Genomic DNA, 10,363 nt, shown 5'->3' with positions numbered 1-10,363 from the left:
GCTCGGGCGCTCTCCGCTTCCCTGTGGCTGAGTCGCGGCCGGGGCGCCGGCGGTAGCAGTGGCGGCAGTGGCTGGGACGGCGGGGAGCGCTGGAATGCGCCGCCGGGTCACCTGCAGCGCCCGGGGAGCCGGGCTGGGAGCCGGCGAGCTGGCGAGGCGCAGGGCTGAGCCCGAGCGGGCGCCTCTGGCGGCTCGGGGCCGGGGCGGGCTTTTAGTGGGCCGCTCCAACAATACGGGCCTGGCGCGGAGAAAGGGGCTCGGCTGCAATTGGTACTGGATTTGAATAACGCCACGGGGCCATCAATGGTCATTGTGTCGGCGGGTAATGAATCTCCGCTGTCTCTCGGGCTGGCCAGGCAGCTGCAACCTGCGCTCAAGCAGCTCTTAAAGACATAGCGTGCCCCTCCCCGGGGGCCGCCCCCCCCTGCCCCGGCCGGACCCCTCGCCCTCCCACCCCCACCCAGCATCCTAGACTCCCAGTGCCCCGCCAGCTCCTTTGCCCGAACCCTTTTCACATCGCCCCCTCCCTCCTCTTGGGCCAGGCACCCGCATCTCGGCCCTGCACTCCCATGGACCCAGCTTAGGCCCCTGGCCTTGGTTGAGCTCCCCAGGAGAGCCCAGGGGACTCCAGAATCTTTTAAGGCTCAACTCTGGCCTTCCATCTGCATCTAAACCTGAGGCCTCTGGAGCCCTCCTGCCTTAAGCTCCTGCCCCAGGGGCTTCTAGCTGGAGGGTGAGGGGGAACGGTCTAGAGGTCAGAGGGTCACCCCCTTAAAAGACTGTGCTGCAGGATAAGGGAGGAGGGGATGCAGCCCCAACCCCCAGGCTGAAGATGCCATCTCGAGAGACCACACTCCCACTAGGGAGGGATCTGGAGACTGCCCTCTCCGCGGCCAAGGACAAGGGCTTACTCCCAGGATACCTTCTGCGGGCTCCAGGATGCCTCAGCTCTAGCAGGGTTGTGGGGATGGGGGTGGCGGAGCAGGAGGGTGTGAGAGGGGCATGGAATCTGTTCATTCTTGTCATTGTCTCTTCCACTGGACAGCCACACTGGTCCAGGAGGGCAGGGACTCTGTCTAGGTCTGGTATGCCCCCAGCCCACCCCAGCCCACCCCAGCCGGGTCTGGCACAAAGAAGGTTCTCAGTCTACTGGGAGACACAGACCCAATTCCTCACCTGCAGAGCTCACTCAGCCTATCTTTCCCAATGAATCTCACACCCTGGAGGGGACTTCGTGGCCGTTCTTCCCATGCAGTCCGCTCTCCATTTACCCCAGGGTTCCCCAGGCACCCCAAGCGTCCCTGCCCACGCCCTGAAATCCTCTCCTCTCCCCACAGTCTGTGGGCCATCGCCACGTGCCCCACTGAACTGTGATTATTGCTTGGTCTGTTTTCCTCCCTGGGACGGGAAGTGGGTCTTACTGATGATCTTTGTGCGTCCAGAGCCTAGTACAGTGCCCTCCCCCCAACCCATCGTTGAAAAGCCATTGCTGACTTAAAAATGAGCCGCGTGAACTTCTTGGAGTTTCTTATGGAAGTGGAAAAAATAAGGCTTCTGGGGAGTAATACTTGAAGTCAAGGCTTTATAGAGAGGGAACCCCGGCTAACCAGGTGCTATAACTCCTGTGACTGCTCCATCTGATAAAAATAATAACAATAACTGTGACAAGTACTGTAAGTACCAAGTACTAAGCGCCTTAAAGGTAGGAGCCTTTTGACTCCTCACAACCACCCTGGGAATTAGGCACTGTTACCAGCCCCATTTTACAGATGAAGAAACCGAGATTGGTGGCAGTTAAGTCCCTAGTCCCCAGCTGGAAGGTGATGGAGCCGGAGTTGGAACCCGCCGCACACTACAGATTCCCAGCCTTTACGTGGCAGATATGGAGGGGGACTGGCGTAAATGCGCACCCAAAACGGTGAAACCCAGGAGGCACCCAGTGTCCGTTTATAAATTATAATCCAGTTCCAGCCCCACCCCAGCCTGGCAGAAACACAGCCTTGACAGAGAGGATGAGAGTGGTCTCTGCACGAGTGGGTCGGGAGGAAGGCTTTTGCGTGTAATGTGAGAGCTACTTAAAGCCATCAGACCCGGGCAGAAAAGGGTCACTTCCCCTCACCCTCATCCTCAGGGAAACTGAGGCGCCTAGAAGGGTCCTCCTGCTAGTCACTGAACAGATATTTATAGCATGCCTACTGTGTGCTAGGTAGGGACTCGGCATGGGCAGATGTCCCCAAAGGAGATGCACAACAGAGCACCAGGGAAGGAGAGCCGCCAAGGAGCTGCCAGCAAGGTGAAGGCGGGCGGAGCGCCGAGGCGGGCACCGTTCCAGGAGGAGGGAAGGGCACCTCCAAAGCTAACACGCGAAAAACAACTTGGTGAGTTTTGGGAAGGAAGGAGATTTGGCGTGGCTGGAGCACGAAGGGGAAGTGGAGTTGGAAGTGGTTGACCCCACCGGGCCCTGTAGGACACTGGGAGGATTTGTGATTTTACCCTAAACGCAGTGGGGATCCTGAAAGGTCTGACAAGTTCAGATTTACATGTTTAAAGGTGTGCTGGCCCTGGAGTGTAGCAAGTGGGAGGCAGGGGGGCGGGATAGGGGCAAGCTGGTCAACGAGGGAGACCAGTTAGGCTACTGCTGGTTGGCAGGTGAGAGCGGGTGGGGGGACCTGGACTTAGGTGATGGCAGAACAGAGTCTCCACCTGTGTTTTTGACCGTCTTGTTACTAATGAGTAACATTTAGTGAGCACCTGTGGTGTACTGTGTGTACGCTGGAGCCTGGGGGGAGGGGGAAGGGGAAGATGAACAGAGTCTGATGTTGCCTGTCCAGAAGTATCCATCCAGTGGACCAGTGGACAGACAGACACACAGCAAAAGGAGCCAGCCCCAGTGAAAGGAGCGGAGCCACGGGAAAACCCTTTAACTGAAGCATTAGCAAAATTCTCTGGGATTATAGAAGACTGAGTGATTCATTCCAGCGGGGAGGATGTGGGAAAACGGCTGGGGGAGAGAGGCAGCGTTGCCTCGGGCTTCCAGGTATGTGAATTCCAGTAGACTGAACCTTAGTTATTGCCTCTGTGAAATGGGGCCACCATGCCTGTCCTGTGTCCCTAGAGATGGTTATTGGATGCTCGTGGTGTTGGGAAGGTCCAAACACGCCTTGCATTTGCTTGCAGTCAGGTTTTATCATTATCTTCCAACATATACAGACACATATACACACGTTCAGGCTCAGGCGTGCGCTCAGCTCTTCCTAGCCTCTGCTGTCCCCCTTCTCCCTTGTTAAGCAAGACCAGCTCTCAGGAAGAAGGTGGCAAAGTCTCCCACACTGCCAGTTAGGCATGCCGTTCCTACCAGGACTGGCATCTGACCAGGAACTAGACCAAACACTGTGCCCAGCACAAAGGATATGCTCAGTAACTGTCTGTTGAATGAATGAATGAATGCTGTATAGGAGTCATAATTCAATGAATGGGTGGATGGATAGACAGATGGATGGAAAAGCAGACATTGGGACAGCTGAATAGAAGAGAAAATGAATAAAGGATTGACTGTGGGTGCCTAATGTAGCCACCCAGCTGAGGTTTTAGGTATGGAGCTGGACGCATTGCTGTGAGGTGCTCACTAAAGGGGGCTTCCTTCATGCTGCAGCCTTGGTTCTGTGCTTCAGAGGCAGGCTCGTGACCAGAGCTTGGCAGGCAGGTGCACAGGAAACAGCTGTGGCAACAGGTCGGTCAGGCTGCATCTCTGATCCAGACATGTCCAACCCTGGAGTCCTGTCCCCAGACGCTCCCGTTCATCCGGTTTCACCGTGGCCCGGGAGAGAGGAAAGAGCCCTGCTATGACATACTCAGTGTGTCTCCCCAGGCCAGGCCCTTGCCTGCTCGTGGCTCCCACTGCCCCATCCACGCAGAGTTCTCTAAGAGCTGCCAGTGCTCTTACACGGTGACGAGCTGAGCACCCTGCCTTGGAAATGAACTGACAACCTGATACACCCCCAATCGCAGAAGATGACAAAGCCAGGCCACTGGCCCCACTCAGAGGGGATCCTAAGAACCCCTACACCCTGCATAGTACATTTCCGTTTACAAAAGATGTTCCTCTCCATGAGATGAGTGAAGGAAGGGCAGGGAAGCCTTCCTCCCCAACCTGGGATGCTTCATCCCATCATGCTGTGCCATTGTCTTTATTACACGTATCCCTCTCTGAAAGCCTGATATTCGCCCACTGTCGAATTTGTCTCTCCACCAGAGTATAAGCCCTACGTGGACAGGGATCATGTCCTATTCATTGCTATATCTCCAGCACCTAGAAGAATGTCAGACCCTTAGAAGGTGCTAACTTTTATTAAATGCCTGGGTAAAGGGATAAATAGATGGGCGGATGCATGGGTCATTGTAATCCAGTTCAAAACGACCATATATTAAGTCCTGGGCACTGGGCTAAGCACTTCTCATGGATTATGACAGCTTTGTGAGGAACGCTGTTACTGTTCCCATTGTACAGACCAGGAACCCGAGGCCCAGAGAGAGGAAGTGACTGCCCCCAGGTGCAGAGCCCAGGTTTTATTTATATATTTTTTTAATTTTTGGCTGTGTTGGGTCTTCGTTGCTGCACGCGGGCTTTCTCTAGTTGCAGCGAGCAGGGGCTATTCTTCGTTGCGGTTGTGTGGGCTTCTCATTGCGGTGGCTTCTCTCGTTGCAGAGCACGGGCTCTGGGCATGCGGGCTTCAGTAGTTGCAGCACGTGGGCTCAGTAGTTGCAACGCGCGGGCTCCAGGAGAGCCCAGGTTTTAGATCCAAGTCTGCCTATCAGCAAAGGCCATGTTCGTACCCAAGCCACCATCTGACACGTCTATTTTCCCAGCACCCGGTGATGTTGGAGCCATTGGAAGTTAAGAGCTGGGACTCAGACATATTGTCTGATTCCAGTTATAGAAATATTCAGAATAGGTAAATCTATAGAAACAGAAAGCAAAAAATGGTAGCTTAGGGATGAAGGGAGGAGACGTTTGGGGGGAACAGGGAGTGAAAACTAATGGGTATGGGGTTTCTTTTGGGGGTGATGTAAAGGTTCGAAAGTTGATTGTGGCGATGGTTGCGCAACTCTGAATACACTAAAAACCATTAGATTGTACATTTTAAATGGGCGAATTGTATGGTATGTGGATTACATCTCAGTAAAGCTGGTATTAAGAAAATGGTTGGGGCTCAAGAATCTCACCTCTGCCGCTTACCTGCGAGGCACATCACGTCGCGTCTCTGAGCCTCAGGTTCCTAAACCCGTAAAATGGGGAAAATGAACGTCTCATGGGGTTAATGTACGCACTAACTGAGATAATACGTGTTATTATCCTCCTTTCATCGAAGGGGAGACTTAGGCCCAGAAAAGGGAAGTGACTTGGCCTAGGATGCACAGCTGGTGGGTGACAGGTGAGGGGCACTGGCCTGGGTCTCTGGGCACCGCTGCTTCTTCTAGCGTGATGTAGACTGGGTCAACATTTGTGCGCCCACCCAGCCCACCACCACCACTCTCTTCCGTCTTCCCCATCTTCCCCCTTCTCTTGGGCTCTGAGGCCCTGTCTCCCCGCTGCCCATGCCCATGAGCAGACTGAGGTAGCGAGATTCCCCCAGAACACAAGACGCCCTCTCCCCCAGCCCCTACCCTGCTCCCCTCCTGGGGCCATGATGCTGTCTTGCCTTTGCTTGTAATAAAGAAAATATCTCAGCTACCCTTCCACAGTTGCTTGGCAACCCCAAAGGGGGGTGGGGGAGCAAAGGGGAGGAGGAAAGGGGGAGGACTCTGGAGCCAATCTGGAGACAAAGAGTAGGATTTGGGTGACATGGAGCCTGTTCTTAGTGCTAACCTGGCCTGGCCGGGGCGACGGGTGGGGGCAGGGGGCTTCCTCTCACCCCACTGTCTCACACCAATAAATATGGATTAGGGAAATGGGCAGGGTTTTTCCCACGGGCCTGAAAGACCACATCTGACCTTTCTACCCCCTTTATGTACCAACACGACAGTCAGAGAGAGCAAAGAGCAGGACCCCCTGAGATGCCTCCCCCGTGGCCTTCTGACTTGGGGAAACTTTTCACCCTCCTCCTTCCCGGGGCCCCAGACCAGGTCACAGCCCTGCCTGGGCCCCGGTCCCAGAGACGAGGAGGAGGCTGCTCTTCAGGGGGCAGTCAGGAGCTCCCAGCCTCGACGGCACAGAGCCCAGGCGGGCGGCCCTGGGGCAGCCTGTAAAGGTGCTCCCCGCCTCCCGTGCCAGCCCCCTGCCCCGTGGCTCGGGCTCTGTGCCCCCCGTCCCGCCCACCTCTGCCTGGGCCTCCTGCATTAGGAGCCCTGCTCTCCCCACCGGCCCTCCTACAGCCCTGTCCCTCTTCCTCTTCTTTCCTGACCTCACTTCACATCCCTCTTCCCCCCGCACCCTCGTTTCCATTTGGTTTCCCTCTTTTCCTCTTCTCCAGGGTGGGCCCCCCTGCCGCAGTCCCCCTACTTCTGCAGTCCCCCCCAAACCAGGAAGCTCTTGAGGCTGACGTTCCTGAAGTGAAGATGGCAGAAGGAGTTGCAAAGGCGGGAGGGTGGGGTGGTGATCTCTCTCCCTGGTGCCCCGGCTCCCTGGCCGCTGGCCCGGGGTGGAGAAAGGCCTCTCTGAATGGAGTCAGTGTGGAGACAGGAAAAGCAAACACCTCAGCCTGGGCTGTGCTGGCCTGCTGGGGCGGGGGGCAGGATGGGGCAGGGGACTGGGCTCGTCTCAACCTCGCCCCGTCAACCCTCCCCTGGTTCCCAAGGGCCCATGGCTTCCTGGACCCTCAGCCCACAGTGTCCAGAAAAGGAGTGGGTTTAGGGACTGGGGACAAGCCCTCCAGGAGACACCTTTACCCCAATCTTTCCCTGCCCCCCTGCCCAACCCCCAGCCAGTGCCCTTTCTGCCCAGCAGATGCCAGGAAAATCTGTGCCCGGGAAGGGCGGGCTAGCACCTGAGGGCCTGCCTGACCAGCCCTTCTCAGCAGCAGGAACTGGGTAGGGAAGTCACCTTGTGCCAGAGACGGCCCCAGAAGTGCCATCCACCTCCCGGGCCGAGGGGACCCCAAGATGCTCTGCCCAGGTGAGTGCTCCTCTGGCCCCACAGCCGGGCAGTGAGGGAGCGGGAGGCTCTGTTGGGGCTCCCTATGCGTCCCCAGAAATCTGTGACATTTTCTGTTGGACTGTCTCGTCCTCTGTCTTTGGTGCGTGTGGCACTTGTAGTTTGGTGAGAGGAACCAAAAGGATGATTAGAAGAGCTGGAGGTGATCTGGGGATGAAGGGAGACAGAAGGGGCTGGAGTCTGGGGAGCGGGACTTCTGGATTCCAAGCCAACTTTTTGCTTAAGACCTATGGAATCACAGAGGCTCCTGTGATGGTCTCCTTTGAACACTTTGGATCCTAAAAGACTTTTGGAATGAGCTCAGAGAGGAGTAGCAACTCATCCTGGGTGACACAGTGAGTTGGTGGAACTGAAGCTCAAACCCACCAGGCCCCCTTATGACGCCAAGGGCAGTACTGTTTGTGCTATGGGCGCTGTGCTCGGCCACCTTGCCTTCGCCCTTCACATACAGTTTGGTCCCTCTGGATTTCAGGGGCAGTTGGGGGAGGGCAGACTCTGGATAGCACCTCCCAGGGCATCCTTCCCTTTCCATCCTCTCTCCAGGCACCATGCCCAGGGCCAAGCAACCCCTGCCCAGGCATCAGAGAAGCCGCAATCTCTTCTGATGAGAAGGCATGGTTTGGCCTTGACCTTACAGATCCCAGAGAATGTGGCCCCCTTAGGTCTCAGGGTCTAACTGTAGTCCCTTATGCTGTAATCAAAGCCCAACCACTCCTTGGAAAGCAAGGCCAACATCTGACTGCCTGCTACAGGGTCCCCAAAGTGCCCACCTTGAGGTGCCCTGGCCATGGCACCATCCTGAATAGAAACAGGCAGCCCTCACTGAGTCAGATGCTGTTCTAAGGCCTTGCATGTACTTCGCTGAATGGTCTCCACACTCTTAAAATGTGGGTTCAGTTTTACAGATTGGAAAACTGAGGCGCAGAAAGTAGAAGTAACTGTCCGTGGACCCACTGCCAGGAAAAGTCAGAGCTGGGATTCGAACTCACAGCCAGTGCCCTGAGCCCTTAAATGTTTTCCTATCCTGCCTCTAATTCCTAGGATGTCTCCACTAGAGGTCATTGTGTCCAGTCCCCGCATCTGGGTGTCTGCCCAGGCCAACCTCTGCTCACAGACAAGAATCATTCTAGTTTTTAAAGGCACCTGCTCCAAGGGTGGAGTTCCCCCTGGGGGTAATCAGACATTTATTTATTCATAGCCTTCTGGCTGGGAGGACAGGCCTTCCCACCCAGGACTCAGCAGGGTCCAGCTGCCTCGTTGTCCCTCTCTCCTTCCCACTGCAGTATAATCTATAATCAGAAGAGAACCAGCCTTGCCTCGTGTCTCGGCTCCATACCCTCCAAGCTGTGTGTCCCTGGACAAGTGACTCAACTTCTCTGAGCCTCAGTTATCAACTGTAAACTAGGGTTAATGGTACACCCGCTTTGTGAGGTTGGTGAGGATTAAATGATAAAAGCGGATGAAAAACTCTACTTTCAGGAATCATGTCTGTAGTTTGTTACTAGAAAAGTTTCTCTGAACGTGTAGGGCACCGGAAACCGCGAGGAGGAGGCACAGCATTCTCTCCTGAGTGTGAAACCTGCTCTTGGTGTTGCTTCTGCAGCTGCCATTTGCCATTGATAATCGTTCTTCTCTTGGGAGAGTAAGAGGCAGGGGATGCTGCCTGAGTGTTCGCCATCGTTAAAAAAAAAAAAAAGAAAAACAGAAAAAGAAAAAGGTGGGGGGGGAGGTGGCTTAAGGCAGAAAGGGGTCAGTGATCACAGTGCCTGGCACCTGTGAAGTGCCCAGAATGAAGTGGTAAATCCTTATCATCATCATCATCATCATCGTCACTGAGACCCTTCTGCCCGCAGGATCGGAGCCTCTTGCTTTCAGCCTTACCATTCAGCCTCCTCGTTACAGAGAGAGAAACTGAGGCCCAGAGTGGGGAAGGGCTTTCTCAGCAGGAAAGCTCTCAGGTCTCCTCATTCCCAGTTGGATCCCCTGTCTCTTCTCCTTCACTCCTTCCCACCTCGAATCCTGCCCTGGCTTTCCGTGCGCAGGGTCGGGCCCTGGCCCCCAGTCCTGCCCAGGCAGTGCCCAGGAGAGAAGTGAGCAGCGGTTGGAAGAGTAGACGCAGAGGCCCGGCGCGTTCTCAGCCCTGGCTCTTTGTCTGTCGCTTTGTGATGGTAAGTGCTGCTCCTAAATCAGTTCTGTGACACTGTTATTGTTGCCCAGGGCGCAAAGAGTCTAAACTTTTCCCCTGAGGTCAAGAATGTGGCCGGTCCCCAAGCCGCCCGGAGCAGGGGCCTGGGTGGCTGGGGGTGGGGCTGGGGCCTCACCCCGAGCTGGGGCGAGATGTTGGGGGGAGGGGGTCAGCGGGAACAAAACGCTTTGAAATGCCTCCTCTCCATCACTGCCAACATTGTCCGCTGCCCACAGGGGGCCTGGCACCGCCTTGCCGGGGCTCCGGCCCCCAGCCCTGGCCAGGCCCGGCCCGGCATCTGAAAATGGACAGAAGGTTATTGTCCCTCCTCGCAGCCCTTTGTCTGCCCCAGTTCCAGATGTCTAGGCTGGGACCAGGGAGCTGACCCATGGTGGGCAGGGGGGAGGGGACAAAGGGGGAGAGCACGGGTCACTGCATCCTGAGGGGTCATTCCCAGACCCTGAGATCCCACCCAGCCACAGCCCAGTCACCTTCTGGGCCGTCTCAGCCCTGGGATTGTCCCTGTTCCCTTGTCTCCCCTCCCCTTCCCGGCAGACCAGGTTCCGGGCTCAGGAAGAGTTAAGAGCAGGGCGCTTTGGGATTCCCACTGCTCTACCCTGCTAACTGTGTGATCTGGATAAGCTGTGCCCCTTCTCACAGCCTTTGCTCTCGCGTGGGTATCACTGGACCAGGGTGCATTCATTCACAAGAAATGACAGAGCCCTCCCATGTGCCCGCTCCGTGCTGGGCATGGGGGCGCACAATGGTGGGCAGGCCACTCAGATCCTTCCGGATTGTCGTTTATAGTCGTGACAGTAAAGGGGCAACATTTCCCACCGACTCTCTCTGTGTCAGGTACTGGCTAACCGCTTTACCTGCATTATCTCATCCTTTTCACATCAAAATCAAGGACGCAGTAGATATTGTTCTTCTATCCATTTTCTAGCTTTGGATACTGAGATTCCGAGAGATAAAGTCCCTTGCCCAAAACTAGGCTGCCAGGAAGCAGCAGAGCTGGGATCTTAGCC

General features: G+C 55.8%; 1 non-coding gene across 1 annotated transcript; it reads left to right on the top strand.

Moving 5' to 3' along the window:
• The first annotated feature begins 8,613 nt into the window (after window positions 1–8,613).
• On the top strand, window positions 8,614–8,822 carry LOC132492871 (small nucleolar RNA U3). The gene has a single exon (XR_009532923.1). It is a non-coding gene; the product is annotated as a small nucleolar RNA U3 (small nucleolar RNA).
• Window positions 8,823–10,363: the final 1,541 nt, after the last annotated feature.

Source organism: Mesoplodon densirostris, chromosome 6 (genome assembly GCF_025265405.1).
Source record: "Mesoplodon densirostris isolate mMesDen1 chromosome 6, mMesDen1 primary haplotype, whole genome shotgun sequence".
NCBI classification, from domain to species: Eukaryota; Metazoa; Chordata; class Mammalia; order Artiodactyla; family Ziphiidae; genus Mesoplodon; species Mesoplodon densirostris.
The sequence above is the reverse complement of the archived record's forward strand: the minus strand, read 5'-3'. Positions and strand labels throughout refer to the sequence as shown.